This window comes from Hemicordylus capensis, chromosome 1 (assembly GCF_027244095.1).
Source record: "Hemicordylus capensis ecotype Gifberg chromosome 1, rHemCap1.1.pri, whole genome shotgun sequence".
In the NCBI taxonomy this organism is placed as follows: Eukaryota; Metazoa; Chordata; class Lepidosauria; order Squamata; family Cordylidae; genus Hemicordylus; species Hemicordylus capensis.
Genome location: NC_069657.1, coordinates 40,430,317 through 40,446,508, shown reverse-complemented (window position 1 = coordinate 40,446,508; position 16,192 = coordinate 40,430,317). Strand labels below are relative to the sequence as shown.

Below are 16,192 nucleotides of genomic sequence, written 5' to 3'. Positions count from 1 at the left end.
ATTTGGCAATGTTTGTTGGTCACTTCAGATAGATTTTGGGCTCAGTTCAGCTTGCCTCAAGTTGTGAGCCACTAGGTGCTGAACTTTATCTTTTATTTATTTAATTTTTATGTATGTATTTATTTATTTAAAGAAATATCAAAGAACAGTTAACACAGAAAAACAGGGGGGGGGAGAAAAGAAACACATATGACATCTCACGAATATCTGATTCATCAACTTGGATTCCAGTTCCCTATCATATATCCTCCTAACAATTCATTCTAGCTTTATCGTAAGGCCATTCACATGTGCACTCTAACCCAGGCTAGGGAACCCTGGTTTGGCTGCACATGTGAAGTTAGGCTGCACATGTGAAGCACCGGGAGCAAGGTCTCTTCTGGCGCTGCCCCCATGCCAAACCCCAATTTTAAACCCAGTGTTTAGCCGAGGTTAAGCAAACCTGTGGTTCGCTTAACCTTGGCCCGCGATCATCTGGGCAATTGCTCCTGGGTTAAATGCCTTCCTCTGGCCTGCTGCCATTTCTGGCAGTGAGTCGGTGGGGGGAGTAACCATACCACGTACGGCAGCTGCTCTAATGAGAGCAGCTACTGCGCTCGTGCCCCGGGGCACCCTGGGTTGCAGGAGAGGGAACTCCTCCTGCTCCCAGCGTCTCACTCTGCTGCCCCACTTCTCATTTGGGTGTGTGGTACAGTGGAGGGGAGGACAGCGGCTGCTCATCTGCTGGGGAAGGCAGGCGAGCTCTCCCTTCCCTGCAGCCTGCCCGTTCTCCTCAGTGAGGCCGTGTGAAAGACCTCAGTGTCTACCATATACCTGGGTTTTGTGGGCATTGGCACTTTTCTCTAGAATTACAGAATAGTTTTTCTCCCATTTTCAAACACTATTAGGGCATGTCCTCACAGAGCTTCAATCAGATCTCAGAGCAAACTTGGCCTTCCAGCTGTTGTTGAACTACAACTCTTATCTCCCCCAGTCACAATACATTATGGCTGGGGAAGATGGGAGCTGTAGTTCAGCAACAACTGGAAGGTCAAGTTTGCCCACTCCTAATTCAATGAATCCACTTCAGACACATGGTAATAGTGGTGATCTTCAGTTATACCCATATTGGTTCATGATTCCTGCTGATTCCTGGTTCGTGATTCCTGCTGAGGTGATCACCCCTCAGTGGAAGATATCATGTTGGCCAAGGGTACGTTGGATAGACCCATGAGCAAAATGGTGTGTTTCACAGACTCAAGGGAACTGCTTTACCACTGCCCATATCTGGCTTGGACAAAAACTACTGAGCCAGTATCAAATGAAAATACCCCAACTGACATTATTTTAGTGTGAATGATCTCTGCTGATAGGAACATATTCTAACATCCTCTCAAACTGGTCTTGCAGTAGACCGAGACTCCAGTTGAACCTATTAACTTGGATTATGGAGCAAAGTAACCCTCAGTATCTTTACAGTAGTGTGAGAAAATGGCTACGCTTCTCCGCATTGCATCTGCCAATCTGGAGATCTTCTCTAGCAAGAACATTGCAGAGATTGAGAACACTACGCCCACCACCAATTTGTCAGTCATTCTCACATGTAAAGCTGGAATCATGACTAATTCTCAGATGATCATCAGGGCGTGTGTGCATTTAATCGCTCTTAGCAACACTCACACAAAAGTCCCCACAGCAAATAAAAGTATTAGTGAAGGAAAAATAAGAGATAAACCAAACAATAGAGAGAGAGAAAGAAATGATATTCATGGTCCATTTATGTGAAAAACCAAGGAATTAATTTTCCATTGATTCATGAAATCAACCAGATGCCATTGCTAATTTGACAGAAGAATCATTTTGCTTCTTGAATGAAACTTTGAAATGGGCTTTCTGATGTCTGGTGAGAGAGATTCTTATGGAACAAAACATCCCTAGTGTTTCCTCGTGGCTATTAATTGCTGCCAGAGCCCACAACAGTGCTCTGTATAATAATCTCCTTTCTAATGCGATTCAGGAATTTAGGAGACAGCCTTATGCTACAGATCCAAAGAGCAACAAAAGAAACTATTTTTCCTCTCAAAGAAACTGTTTGTTTGAGTTGAGTTGTTTCTGTGACCTGGTGTTGCTCATTACACAGTAACACTTTCTGTCCTTCTAAGACTGGTCTAGGATACAGAGATGGAAAAGAGCACACATACTTTGAATTTCAGCAGTCCTTGGTACAGGGAGGATATGAGCATCTCGGGAGGGTTATAAAAATACAGAGGCAGCATGGAAGCCCCAGAAGAGACATACTTGGCAGGAGAAGACTGTGTGAAAATGGGTGCTGGAATGTGATCACGTTTCTTTCTTGAAGAGGAAGATAACTGGGTGTAATAATAATCACACCATATGGTTCTACATGAGGCTCATCAGAGGACTCTTGAGAGCCAGTCAGACAAGTCCCCTTTAGAAAAGTCCTATATTGAGTAATGTGGGGCTTGGCATCGCATCAAGGCCGGTGCTAAAGGGAAACAGGTGGTCAGTAGAGGCAGCCTTAGGTGGCCTGACTTAGAAGCTAGTTTAGCAACCTTGATTGGTCAAGATACCTTCGAGAAGTAACAGCTTTAAGGATCCTTGAGTCTTTACAACGTAGGACCAGACTGAATCAACACTGTGCCATGACCCAGAGAAACCTGAGGGTGGTGGTTAATAAACACAGTGAGAGTAGGTCATTTCCCTTTCTCAAGATGATCAAAGATGATCAGGTACGTGGTCTTCTGGACCAGAGAAGGGCAATGCAAACGTAAACACTAGAAACATAACTTACTGAGGATGAAGCTCCCCAAGAGACATTTTGAGGGGAAACACAGGGTCTTCATTAGGGATGTGCATGAAATGAATTTTGTGTTTCGTTCCAGGCTCAAAACAAAACACAGAAAGCTAAAATGTTTCTTCAAAACAGTGGTCAGCCTGGTTGTTTCAAAGCAAACACAAAATGTTTTGAGTGTTTCAGCCATAGGGTACAAAGGGGAAACTCAAAACACTCCATTGTTCCCCATGGATAGATCCTAGGGACACCAAAGTGGGTTGTGTGGTAGGGCATGATGGGTGCTACCTACCACCCAATCCACACAAGAAATGGGCAAGTGGGAGATATTTTTTTAAAAATTAACCTTTCCCCAAAGGATCCTGTGAGTGCTTTGTGTAGCACCCATCATGCCCTTGCACCCATCAAGCCCTACCACAAAACCAACTTTGTTGTCCCTAGGAGCTACCCATGGGAAACAACTGGGGTGTTTCAAGAGTCCCAATTGTTCCTTATGGCCAGAACAAGCAGCATTCACAGAGTGATTTGCACAGAAGTTCTGCATTGCAATTTGCAATGCATTTTGCAACCCTGCCTTGAAAAACACTGCAGAAGCACACAGTAAAAGGAAATCTGTCCCTCCCAACACAGATTTTAAACACAGTCCAAAAATGGCCAAAAAGGAATCACTGACCCAGAATCCAATGCCAGCCACAGTGCTGCCCTGTGCTCCAGTAACATCGACACAGGGTGCTCTCTCACACACTACTATGACTCCTTATGTTCCTAGCATTGCAACTGCTGCCAGAGCAGCACCCTTAGCAGCAAGCATAGCCATAAGCTCAACTAAAGCAACATTTGGACTTAAACTTTGCATTTTGCAAGTGTGTATTTGCATATAACACCTTACATTGCAGAAGAGAACTGTGAGTGAAGCACAAGTTAGTCTCAAGGCCAGACATGAAGCTAATCACAGCAATCACGAAGCAATCTTACACAAAGAGAGAGCGCTGCCAATGTCCATTTCTTACCACAACACTATCTCACAAGCAAATCAAACCACAACTCAAGGAAGTGTCATGGCCCAGACCTCTGAGTCAGAAGAGTCAGAGGAGGAGCGGGAGGATTTGGTTGGGAGAGTAGGCTCAGAAGCACAGCAGGAGGATTTGGCTGTGAGAACAGACTCTGAAGCTGGGGTGGAACGGCAGCAGACAGGGGATTCTGGACAGCTGGCAGAGATGAGGGCTGAGGAGACTGATCAGGAGGAAGTTGGAATTTCACCTGTGTTAAGAAGACGTCTCAAGAGAAAGGATCAATGGGAGACATGCAGGCGCAAGATCTCGCAGGAGAGGGAATAGAAATGCTGAGTCAGGAAAGCCTGATTCGCTGCCGGTTATCTCAAGCCCTATATCAAGCAAACGCTGTTCCTGAGACGGTACTGTCAGCAACGTTGCCTACTGCAGACAGTGTTCCTCATGCTTATAATTGTTCAGCCTTTCTTGTTTCAGCCTGTCCTTGTTCTGTTCCTTCCTTGCTCCTTTATTTCAGTTATTGCTCAGATATCGTAGATGGGGGTACCTAGTTTAGTTTCAAGGGACTTTATTTTGTTTATACTACTTTATCTTTGAGTTATTTTTTGCTTTCATCCATGCAGCTAAGCTGCTACTTTCTTATCTCAATTCAAATGGGGTGGTTTTGGTCTGAGCTCGAAACAGGTCCTTTATTTAGAGGGCATGGTGTTTCAAACTCAGAACACTCAAAACGTCCTGTTTTGAGTAGAAACATTTCAAAGTTGAAACATTTTGCACATTTCTGCTCTCCATTTGATTGTTTGCACCTGTAATTGCATCTGTGCTATCATGGGGGCAGAGGCGGCCAATGAGGGTAGCACTAGGGGCAACAAGAGGTACCTTTAAAAGTATGGACCTTAATTTATTATTTATTTATTTAATTTGATTTCTATACCGCCCTTCCAAAAATGGCTCAGGGTGGTTTACACGGAGAAATAACAAACAAATAAGATGGATCCCTTTCCCCGAAGGGCTCACAATCTAAAAAGAAACATAAAATAGACACCAGCAACAGTCACTGGAAGTATTGTGCTGGGGGTAGATAGGGCCAGTTACTTCCCCCTGCTAAATAAAGAGAATCGCCACATTAAAAGGTGCCTCTTTGCCCAGGGGTTCAAGTTAGCAGGAGTTACCTTTGCACCTGGCAGCCCACCCACGAACAGCAGCACAATGCCTGGCATCCCACACTGCCAGAGGCTGCCAGAGGCTGCCCCACCTACGGTGTTCAACCGGCCTCAGTGTATGCTCATGGGGGGTTGCCAGGTGTGAGCATTATTAAAAGTAATGACTTTTGAAGGTACTTCTTGCTGCTGCCACCGCCCTCATCAGCCTCTTCTGCAGGGGGGAATTGCCCTTTAACAGAATATATTGTTTAAAGAGAAACAGTGTAGTGCAGGACAATCCAAGGTGACACTGCTACTGAAATAGCTTAGCCATCAGTTCCACAACCATACTGGTGAGTTCAGCTGACTCGCAACATAGTGCAGATCACGTGGGCTGAGTGTGCATCTGGTGTGCGGTGAGCCTCCAGATTGTTATAAATGTAAGCACAGCTATGCATCTTCTTTGTCCACACGCCTTGGTGTTTCTGGGTCAATATCTGGGATTCCGATGAAATGCTCTCATGGCAAACTATAGGAGACACTACTGGGATATTTAATTGATTGATTGATTGATTGATTGATTGATTGATTTGATTTCTATACCACCCCTCCAAAAATGGCTCAGGGAGGTTTACACAGAGAAATAACAAATAAATAAGATGGATCCCTGTCCTCAAAGGGCTCACATTCTAAAAAGAAACATAAGATAGACACCAGCAACAGTCACTGGAGGTACTGTGCTGGGGGTGGAGAGGGCCAGTTACTCTCCCCCTGCTCAATAAAGAGAATGGACATTTGTGCTGGGTCAGTGCCAGGTAATTTCTATATGCTCGCTCTTGGCTCCACAGCAAGCTATCAGTATAACACCTTTTCAATCTGCCAGGACCAGAAGAAGATAAAAAAGACCTCTGCTACTGACCCAGCTCTTGGGAGGTGGGTATTAACAATCAGTAACTCCCCACCTCTTAAGAGTTGGGTCAACAATAATGATCTGTTTGCCTACTTCTTCTAAAGGAAGAGGAGGAGGGGAAAGTGTTCCCTTTCTTTCCATTTCCGGCCATGGGAGAACTAGGTAATAGAGCAGCTATTGAGCAAGGTGAGCAATTGAGCAAGACATCCAGGCTCATTACATCTCCAGCTTCATGCCCTCCGGCTTAAACTGTCTAGCAAATGCGCACGACCTTGCCAGTAAAAGTGATCTGTTACCACAATGTCTACTTTACCTTGGTGTAATGCCAATGCAGCAGTAGTAAAGAGATTGCTTGGTAAGGGCAGGATTTACTGTCAAGGCAAATCTAGGCGAGTGTAGGTGAATCCACCCACCTACCCTTTGCTCATTAAAAAGGCATTTTGAAAGCATCAGTGGGAGAAATTACTTTCTCTTCAGTTTCCTACATTTGCAGCTCTGAACTGCCATCTCTGACACCCAGTTCTTCCTTTTCCATTTTCATTTTGGTCCTGCAGCTCAGTCTACCTAATATAATATTTATAGCATTCTCCATTCAACTAGGGTGACTGTTACCCACAAAATTACATTATTTTATCACTCCTGTCTGCTTTGCTTCTGGCAAAGACAGAATGAAGGAGAGGAAATATGGAAAAGACTCAGGGAGGAGAGCAGAGATGTGCTACTTCCTTATTCTGACCCCCTGAAAAAAAAAACAGGTTTTCAATTTTTCAAATAAGGCTTATATGAGCATTCTAGCCTTAAAAAGCATCTCCCCCACCCCAACAGATGGATGAGGAGAAAGGCCTCTCTGCAGTCAGCGAGACTGAACCAGGGGAGCTGGCTATGCGAGCTTCTTCCTTGACAGAAGGACAGCCAGCACAGCCAAGCAGGCTGAGGGAGTTGAGCTTCCTCCCTTCACTCTGGTCCTGTTGGGCCCAAACTGCAGTACCAGCATTTGAATGTAGTGCTGGCACTGCAGAAACGGGAGCTTTTGCTGGTGAAACTCCACTCTGACTTAAGGTTTGGAGTGGAGTGGAAACCACAGGTCGCTTTCCCCTGCAAACGCAATTTCCCTGCGTTTGGGTGTTCAGGTTAGGAAACTGGAGATGAAGGGACCTCCAGTTTCAGATTTCATCTGAACCCAGCCATTGTCTCCTAGTAGTGAAATACTTCCTTTTGTCTGTACAGAGCCTACTGGCAAGCAACTTCATCATGTGACATTGAGTTTCTTTCTTTGTTTGTTGATTGATTGTTAAATTTGTATACCGTCTTTCATTAAAACAATCCCAAGGTGGTTCATACAAAAATTAAAAACAAAAATAAAAAATGAGACAAATTAAAATTTTAAGCTAAAATATAAAACTAATCTGACTAAAAAGATTTAAAATACAAGCATAAAAACTGTACAAAATACAATGAAGCAGCAGTAGAGACAATCATATAAAAGCCTGGGTAAAAAGCCAAAATTTAACACACTTTCTAAAAACTGTGATGGAGACTGAGGAGCAAATAGCCACCGGGAGAGCATTCCAAAGTCTGGGGGCAACAAGAGAGAAGGCCCTGTCCTGCGTGCACGACAGCCGAGCCTCCCTCATTGTCGGCACCTAGAGCAGAGCTCCCTCAGATGACCTCGTCAAGCGGGCAGCAACTCTTGGGATCAGGCAGTCCCTCAGGTATCCTGGGCCCAAACCGTTAAGGGGTTGAAAAGTCAAAACCAGCACCTTGAATTGGACCCGGAAACAAACTGGTAGCTGGTGCAGCTCTTTCAAAATGGGTGTGATGTGATCCCACCGGGCAGCTCCAGATAAAATCCTAGCTGCTGCATTTTGCACTAGCTGCAGTTTCCAAATATTCTTCAAGGGCAGCCCCACATAGACTGTGTTACAGTAATCCAGATGTGACATGACTAAGGCTAAGAGTTCTTGCACTATCATGTGACCTTGCATTCTAGTATTAATCAACCCCTCATGTGCCCCTGAGTTCCAAGATTATCAGGACATCTCTCCCTCCTTGCTGCCCCATGTTTTATGAATCTCCATCATCTCCCACTCCAGTCATCTTTTTTTCTTAACTAAATGCTTTGAATACTTTAGCCTTTTTCCATGGGGGAAATCTGGACAGGCCGTGATCTGGCCAGATGTTTCTCTGATGTTTGACATAGCACAAGCAGTAGTTTACACTATCTAACTCATTTCACCAAGGCCACCAACTATTCTTTCTTGTGGCAGTCCTCGCAGACAAGATAAAAATGGAGAAAACAGCCCATGCCTCTGGTTAGAACATAAGAACAGCCCTGCTGGATCAGGCCCAAGGCCTATCTAGTCCAGCATCCTGTTTCACACAGTGGCCCACCAGATGACATGCTGTCGCAGCTGCCCTTGAGAACTAAGCCAAAAGTATAGGATTTTGGACAACACAACTCCTTTGAGAAAGCTGGTACCTTCTGTGAGCAGTGTTTGATTCCTTTAGTACTCTTCTCTGATACCCAAATTGCTTCCACCAGTGGTAATCCACGCACAGGCCCAAAGTAAGAAATGCAATACAGCAGCAGCAACAACAAAATCCTACTGAGAATGATAATGCAATCAAAGAATTAAAACAGAGAAATTAAGATCCAAAATAAGGAAGGACAGCATGTGAATATGAAGCAGTCTTATTTGGGGTAAATGGCATATTGATAGTAAAAGCATTATTATTTCACTTTCTCTTTTTCCTTTTTAAGTTATGCAGGGAGGTCTGATCCTGGAATGAGATTGTGGCATGGGGGAGGGGTGTTAACCCTTTCCCCCTACACTGACTAAAATCCTAAAACCCATTCCCCCCACACCTGCTGCAAGTGCTAGAAGGGCTACACAATTGACAGCACATGTTACCTTTACACAATTTTGGCTCTCCTGCAGATGTTGGACTAAACTCCCATCATCTCTGACTATTGGTCACTGTGGCTGGAGATGATGTGAATTGTAGCCCCAAAACAGCTGGAGAACTGAAGTTGTGCAGCCCTGTCATATAGGGATTAGGGATGTGCACAAAACTAGTCAGACCGGTTCAACCGGAATCCAGATGAGATTTGAACAGACTTGGCCTGGCTAAGTTTCTGTTCCAGTTGAACTGGACCTAGTCTGCTGAACCAGTTCAAACCAGTTTGGGGGTCTACTGCTAAAGGGGAATCTGGTGAGGACTGGTGCAGCAGGGTGCACTTGCTTAGCCTGTGGCACACTTCCTGCTGTGCAACCCCTTCCTCAGTTCATATATGTTGTGGGGATGATGCAAAGCTGTCTAAGTCCTTGTTGCACAAGCGCAATACTTGCACACGTGGACCAAGAGCACAAGAGACTGAGCAACACTGAGCATCCGCCCAGCTACGTAACCTTCTTGCATCAGTGCATCTTTTTTGCACTCGTGCAGTGTTAGTCTGGATGTCAGCCACTGTCCCCGGCCTGATCTCAGAAGGAACTGACACACACACTCAGCAAGACTTCCTTTGCAAAAGGAAGATACAGGTGTCTTTTTAAGTAAGCTGGGCCCAAGCCATTCAGGGCTTTAAAGTTAAAAACCAGCACTTTCAGAAACAAATAGGTAATGGTTCAGATCTTTCAGTAAATGATAGCATAGAATCATCCCATTCCGATAAAGGATAAAGGAATCATTAATAGACAGGCATGATGCATGCGAAACTGCTGGCCAGGTATCCACAAGAAGAGCCTCTTCTTTCTTCTTTTGTCTCTTGAATTGCTTCACCCTTCTCTGGCAACTGTATCCATAAAACTTCAGAAGCTTGCTTCAGAAAATTGCTTTCTCTGACAAATATTTCCCATAAACCTTCAGCGTAAATGGATGATGATGGAATCAGCACAGCAAAAATGAAAACAACACCGGTTCAAGGCAAGGAAACATTCCCGCCGCCCCTCCGTTCTAGCATGGGGGAGGCATTTGATCTTTTCCAAAACAGATCTGTTATTGCTGATGTGCTCTCAGACTTATAAAGATAGCATTGAAAGCTCTATACAAACCTTCCCTGTGATCAGCGGAGTACTTAGAAAAAGAAGTGCTAGACATTCACACATGTGGAAAGGGTAATGCTTCTTTCTTCTCTTTAAACCACACTATATATGGCTGCCGTTAAACTGACATCTTGCCATTTCCCCCCTCCTGCCTTTCTTTATTGCCACATCATTTATAACCCTTATGGTGCATAATTTTGGACTCACTGGGATGTCATATACTTTATGACCTCCAAGATGCTTTTGTCCTCCCCCAGCAGCCTGGCAACTTATAAAAAGTGACCTGTCCCCTTCCTATTTCTGACCAGATGCTCCAGGGTGTCCTTTAATCTGTCCCATGCAGTGATAACATGTTAAGTTTTGTGCCACAAAAGAAAAGAGAAAGAAAACCTTTACAGCTCAATAACTGCAAAGGTCTTCCAAGAGAGAGCACAGCACATGAGTGCACATGTGGTAGTCTGCACTTTTTAATTTTTTTTATTTTGGCAACCGGCATGATTTATCTGATCAATCAGAGCATGTTCCAAAGCCAGATATCATGTTTGAGTCTACTGCTGTCAAAGATAGTGTAAACTGCATCTTTGTTCAGCTTCCAAGTTTGTGAGAGATTCCTAATTATAGTTCCTTTGCCTCATCTGATGAGGTGTAAATCATGTCCTTATGAAATACAGATTGTGTATTTGGCCACCTGCCTCTCACAACTCTCCAAAACATTGTCTGGGCATGTCCTTATTGAGAGCTTTGGTACACTCAGGATTACCATGAAAAATGGCAGCCATGTGCATCTTTCTCTTCTCTGTCTTAAGTGTTCTAGAAATCATACACTAGAGTAGTGCCAGTTCCATAGTTTCCCAGGAAACTATGTGCACCAGTCTGAAGAACTGGGGTTGTGTTAGAGCTAGGCTTAGAGGGTTTTGATCACCACACACATTAATTTTCCAGTATCCTGACAATTATGCATACATTATAGTGCACTCTCATCCCTGTAATGTCTGAGGAGACTCAATGCATCATCAAACTGTGGGTTTCTAGACCCCCACTGCTCACTGGCTGCAAGTGCCCCCTGAGATGGCAGAGAAATGTTTTTTTTTTAAAAAAGCATTGAATAACCATTGACATTTGTGGGGAAAGACAAGACATGGTGTGGGTTTCCCTTTTCAATGGCTGACACTTGTGATTCTTATCATGACACCTAGTTCTACTCTCATTTAGTACATCAAGAGGCTCTTCTCATGTTCAGTGAGAAGAGCCTGGATGGGGTTTGCCGGGAGAGTGGGCTAAGCCCGCTCTCCCTGCAGACAAGCAGTCAGTCTGCTCCAGGCGGCTGAACCGGATGCCCGCATGACTGCTGGCTCCATTATGGAGCCAGTGGGGGCTGGGGGATTGGGGGCCGCACGGCCCCTGGGAGCTCCAGCATGCCCTGCGGAAGCACGCAGGGTATGCTGGAAAGACCCCCGAGCCAGGAGGCTGCTTTTAAGCCTCCCAGCCGGGGGTCTACTCATGAGTTGCTGTGGCATGGAGCCGTGCTGCGGCAACTCACAATCGTAGAACCCGGGTTGTTTATTATTTATTTATTTATTAGATTTGTATACCGCCCTTCCCAAAATGGCTCAGGGTGGTTTACAGCATGATAAAAACAATTAAAACAAGTTAACAATTAAAATCAAACTATTAAAACACAATAAAACCAATTAAACAGCTAAAAACCCTGGAAATCAGGGCAATAATTTAAAATAATTTAAAATAATTAATCAATCATTTAAAACCCTGGAAGGCTGGGCCAAACAGATAGGTTTTAAGGGCTCTCCTGAAGGACAGCTATGATCTCAAATTACGAATTTCTGCCAGGAGTACATTCCACAGCCCAGAAGCAGCTACAGAGAAGGCCTGCCTCTGCACCGCCACCAGACGAGCCGGTGGCAACTGGAGACGGATCTCCTCAGAGGACCTTAACGTGAGGTGGGGATCATGTAGAAAAAGTCACTCTCTTAGATATGAAGAGAGTTTAGCACAGGTTAGCGCTCGCTCTGCTAACCTGAGCTTAGGGGAGGGTTACTTAAGTGGGTTAACCGCCTGGAGGCCACCGGGCTCGCTTGCAAGCCCGGTGGTTCTCGCGGTCAGGCGAAATCGGGTTAGAATTTCCTAGCCCGATTTCACCTGCTCATGGGAATAGCCTCCGAGTCTTGAGCATCTACAGAATCCACTTCTATTCACATTATTTTCCCTTCGTGACTATGGTTACAGGTCCAGACTTGGATATGGCATCTGATGCTGGTGTTGTCTTATCCCTGCTACCTGAGATCTTTACCTGGAAGTGCAGAGTATGATGTCATTTGAAACCTGACTGCTGGTTCAGGCTGCATACAGGTGGGGGTAACCCAACAGGGTTATATCCAACTTCCGGCAGGACCCTACAACACAGGTCTGCAGCAAAATTTCCTCTAGGCCAAGGAAAGAAAGTTAGAGGAAAGAACATGGAAGCTAGGTTATACCTAGGAGGACAGTGCAGAATTCACTCCACAGGCTTCAACTGTCTCTGTTTACTGTCTCTGTTTACAATCAATCAATGAATCAATCAATCAATCAATCAATAATCTTTACATAGGAATATAGGAAGGTGCCTTACATAAGGACATAAGAACAGCCCTGCTGGATCAGTCCCAAGGCCTATCTAGTCCAGCATCCTGTTTCACACAGTGGCCCACCAGATGCCTCTGGGAAGCCCACAGGCAACAGTTGAAGGCATGCCCTCTCTCTTGCTGTTGCTGCCCTGCAACGGGTATTCAGAGGCATCCTGCCTCTGAGGCTGGAGGTGGCCCATAGACTTCTACCAAGTCAGAACATTGGTCCATCTAGTTCAGTATTGTCAATGTCTACACAGATTGGCAGCAGTTTCCCCAAGGTTACAGGCAGCTGTCTCTCTCAGTTCTATCTAGAGATGCCAGGGAGAGAACTTGGAACCACTCTACTTGCCCACCCCTAAGGCTAGCCCTTCTGAGAGGGGATTTGAATGCAGGTCTTCCCAGTCCTACATACTAACCATTGCACCACACTGGATCTCTGATACTGGGTGGTCTGACCCTTGCTGACAAGGACCCCACTGAGAGGGGCAATGTGTTTCTCCACCTAGTGGACACAGGTTCAAATTACATATGGCAAGAACTGTATCGTGGTGGCTAATGTATTGTGCAGAGCTCCATGTACATTGTCATAGAATATGCATGCAGTTTCACAAGTGTGCTCTTGTGCAAATGCAAAAATTGCACAAACTGAGTTGTGCGATAGTACGGCCATTATTTCCAATGTCCGTACTATCGTGCAACTCCATTTGTGCATTTTTCGCATTTGCAAGAGCACACTTGCACAATTGTGCACAATTATGTGTGCATTTCATTACAGTACACACAGAACGTTGTGCAATATGTCAGCCATATTTCCAGCTCCTTTTTAAAAAAAGCATCCCTGGGGGCAAGGGTCTTGAGTGACTGAGTGAGACAATGGTGTGGAGAAGGGGATATCATCCTGGTGTAGCGGTTATGGTGTTGGATTAGGATGAGGAAGACCCAAGTTCAAATCCCCATTTGGCCATGGAAACTCACTGGGTGAGTCTGGGCCAGTCACTTCTCTCTCAGCCTGATCTACCTCACAGGGTTGTGAGGATAAACATAACCATTTCATAACTCTGGGCTCTTTGGAGGAAAAGTGGGATATTAATGAAGTAAGTAATAAATAAATAATCAAATAAATATTTCCCATTTAAAACTGCCCTCCTGGAGTGTCTATTTATCTTGGGTGAGACGCCGTGACTGGAACCCATCCATTTATTCCTCTTGGGGCAGGTAGCAGCTTTGGAAGGAGGAATTTCATCATGAAAATGGTGAGAGAGAAGGGTTAAGCCCTAACCCCTACCCACACCATGCTTCCAATTCAGGTCAGAGCCCCCATAACTGCTATGCATTTGCACATTTCTTGCCATAACTTCTTTGACCCAAGAGATGCTCTGCATGCCTCAGGAATCTTTACAATATTTTTTTGCCCTTCCTTCACACACAAGTCATCCATCATAATGATGGCTGTTTGCTAGTTTTTAATATCCACATTTCTCCTGATTCAGCTGGCTATGTTAGCATGCTCGGGGTGGGGGGGTGGGTGCGGAGGATCTCCCTATTCATCTCCCCTTACATCCCATGAAATTGATTGCCAAGGAATTTAGGACCAACTAATGGAAGTACTTTTTCACACAACACTTACTCAACGTATGGAATTCTCTGCCACAAGATGTGGTGAAAGCCAACAGCCTGAATGGCTTTCAGAGGGGTTTAGATAAATTCATGAAGGACTGATCTATCAATGGCAACTAGTTTGAGGGCTATAGGCCACCTCGAGCCTCAGAGGCAAGATGCCTCTAAATACCATTTGCAGAGGAGTAACAGGAGGAGAGAGGGCATGCCCTCAGCTCTTGCTTGTGGGCTTCCCAGAGGCACCTGGTGGGCCAATGTGTGAAACAGGATGCTGGACTAGATAGGCCTTGGGCCTGATCCAGCAGGGCTTTTCTTATGCTCTTATGTGGGGCTGGGATATGAGGTGGGGATAAGGATGATCAGAGATACCTTTTGATTATATACATGATAATGATGAACATTATTTTACAAGCATTTATAGAGAGAAGGGAAGATTATCCTGTTTGGTTAACCATGTCTAAAATAGGTTATTCTGTGTCTATAGAAGCATTAGAGGATTAAATATGGAATTAGCATATGATTGTTCAAGTAGCGTGAAATCCTTTCCATGACTGTGGTTTGGAAAATGGTTTTATGCCCTCTTATTGTATGTCTCGTATACTTGGTAACATTTGCCTGCAGTAGAACAGGAATTGCATTGTGTCTTTAACGAGGCTGGATTTGCTTCACTCTTATCTTAAGTGGCATCTGGAGTGATGAACAATAAGCGTTTCATAATTAGAAAAAAAGCACAAGCTTTGAAAAAGGGGCAGAGAGTGTAGCGAGAGGAAACCATTGCTTTAAAGTCTCACCTTTTAATCATCCCTATTTATGCCTGCCTTACAATTCCAGAAAATTAATGGGATTTGCAAAAAATATGCACAGAAAGAGAGGCAGGAAATAATTTTGAAATCGACATGGTCCAAAGTCAAGCAGGGACAAAATTATCATCCCTGAAAGGAAAGTTGGCTGGAAAGTTTGGATCTTTAACCGTTGTGAATATTTCCCAATGTTCTCTTCATCATCAGGGTTAGCCACTACAAAGAGACTGAATGGAACTGGATGACCATAGTGAATCTGCTTCTCATACAACAGGAACTTTAATCCAATGAAACTGATTAGCAGTAGATTTAGGATAAAGTTAGTTTTTAAAGTAACAGAATGCACCAACACAAGCTGTACTGATGGTTAGAAAGGGGATTAGCCAATTCATGGAGGAGGAGCTTATCAGTGGATATTAGCTGCGATGTCTTTGTGGAGCCTCCAGGCATTATACCTTTGAATACTGGTTCCTGGAGAGCAACATCAGGAAAGGGTTATTGCCTTCATGACCTGTTATGAACCATCTGATAGGCCACTCCAGGAAGAAAAATGCCAAACTAGATGGGGGCTTTGCTCTCATCCAGTTGGACTCTCCTTATGTTCATATGTAAACTGTCTCCAGTCATTGCAAAATTTTGTATATAGCTTATGAGGATAACATGTGCGCTTATCATCTTGTCTCTCTTTATTCCAGACTTGCACAATCTGTTACACACCACAGTGGTATGATGAAGCTGCCCTTACTTGCTATACAAATATTTGTTTCTGTGATCTCTGGTCAAGGAGCAAAATATCAAATAACACAACTAACGCTAGAAGGAAAGCTAGCAGGAAAAAGATCAAGAGGAAAGAGGAGGAAGGGGTGGATGGATGACCTGAAAGAATGGCTAGAAATGGACACAGAAGATATATTCCACAATTCTAGGGGCTGTGATCGATGGCTTTTGCTGTCCACCAACCTCCCAACTGGAGAAGGCACATGAAGAGGGAGAAGATCTCTGGTCAAACAGATTTTGCAGGGTTTCATGATCTTTTGACCAAAAGACCAGGCTAAGCTAGCAGGGGAAATGCACACATATACCAAGGGGATCTATAACTCAGACTGCCTTCAAGTCTCTGAAAAACTTCTGGCTGTGCACCAAGGGCGTTAACTATAATAGGGCAAGGGGAGACAGTTGTCTGGGGGCCCTCTGCCTTGGGGCTCCCCCAGAGGCAAGTCACATGACTGACTCCCCCAGCTGTGCACCCGCCCGG

At 44.6% G+C, this 16,192-nt stretch overlaps 1 long non-coding RNA gene across 1 annotated transcript in view; it reads right to left on the bottom strand.

The window, feature by feature from the left end:
* LOC128345718 (uncharacterized) overlaps positions 1 to 16,192 on the bottom strand; it is a 209,943-nt gene that overhangs the window by 170,084 nt on the left and 23,667 nt on the right. The window lies entirely within an intron of this gene.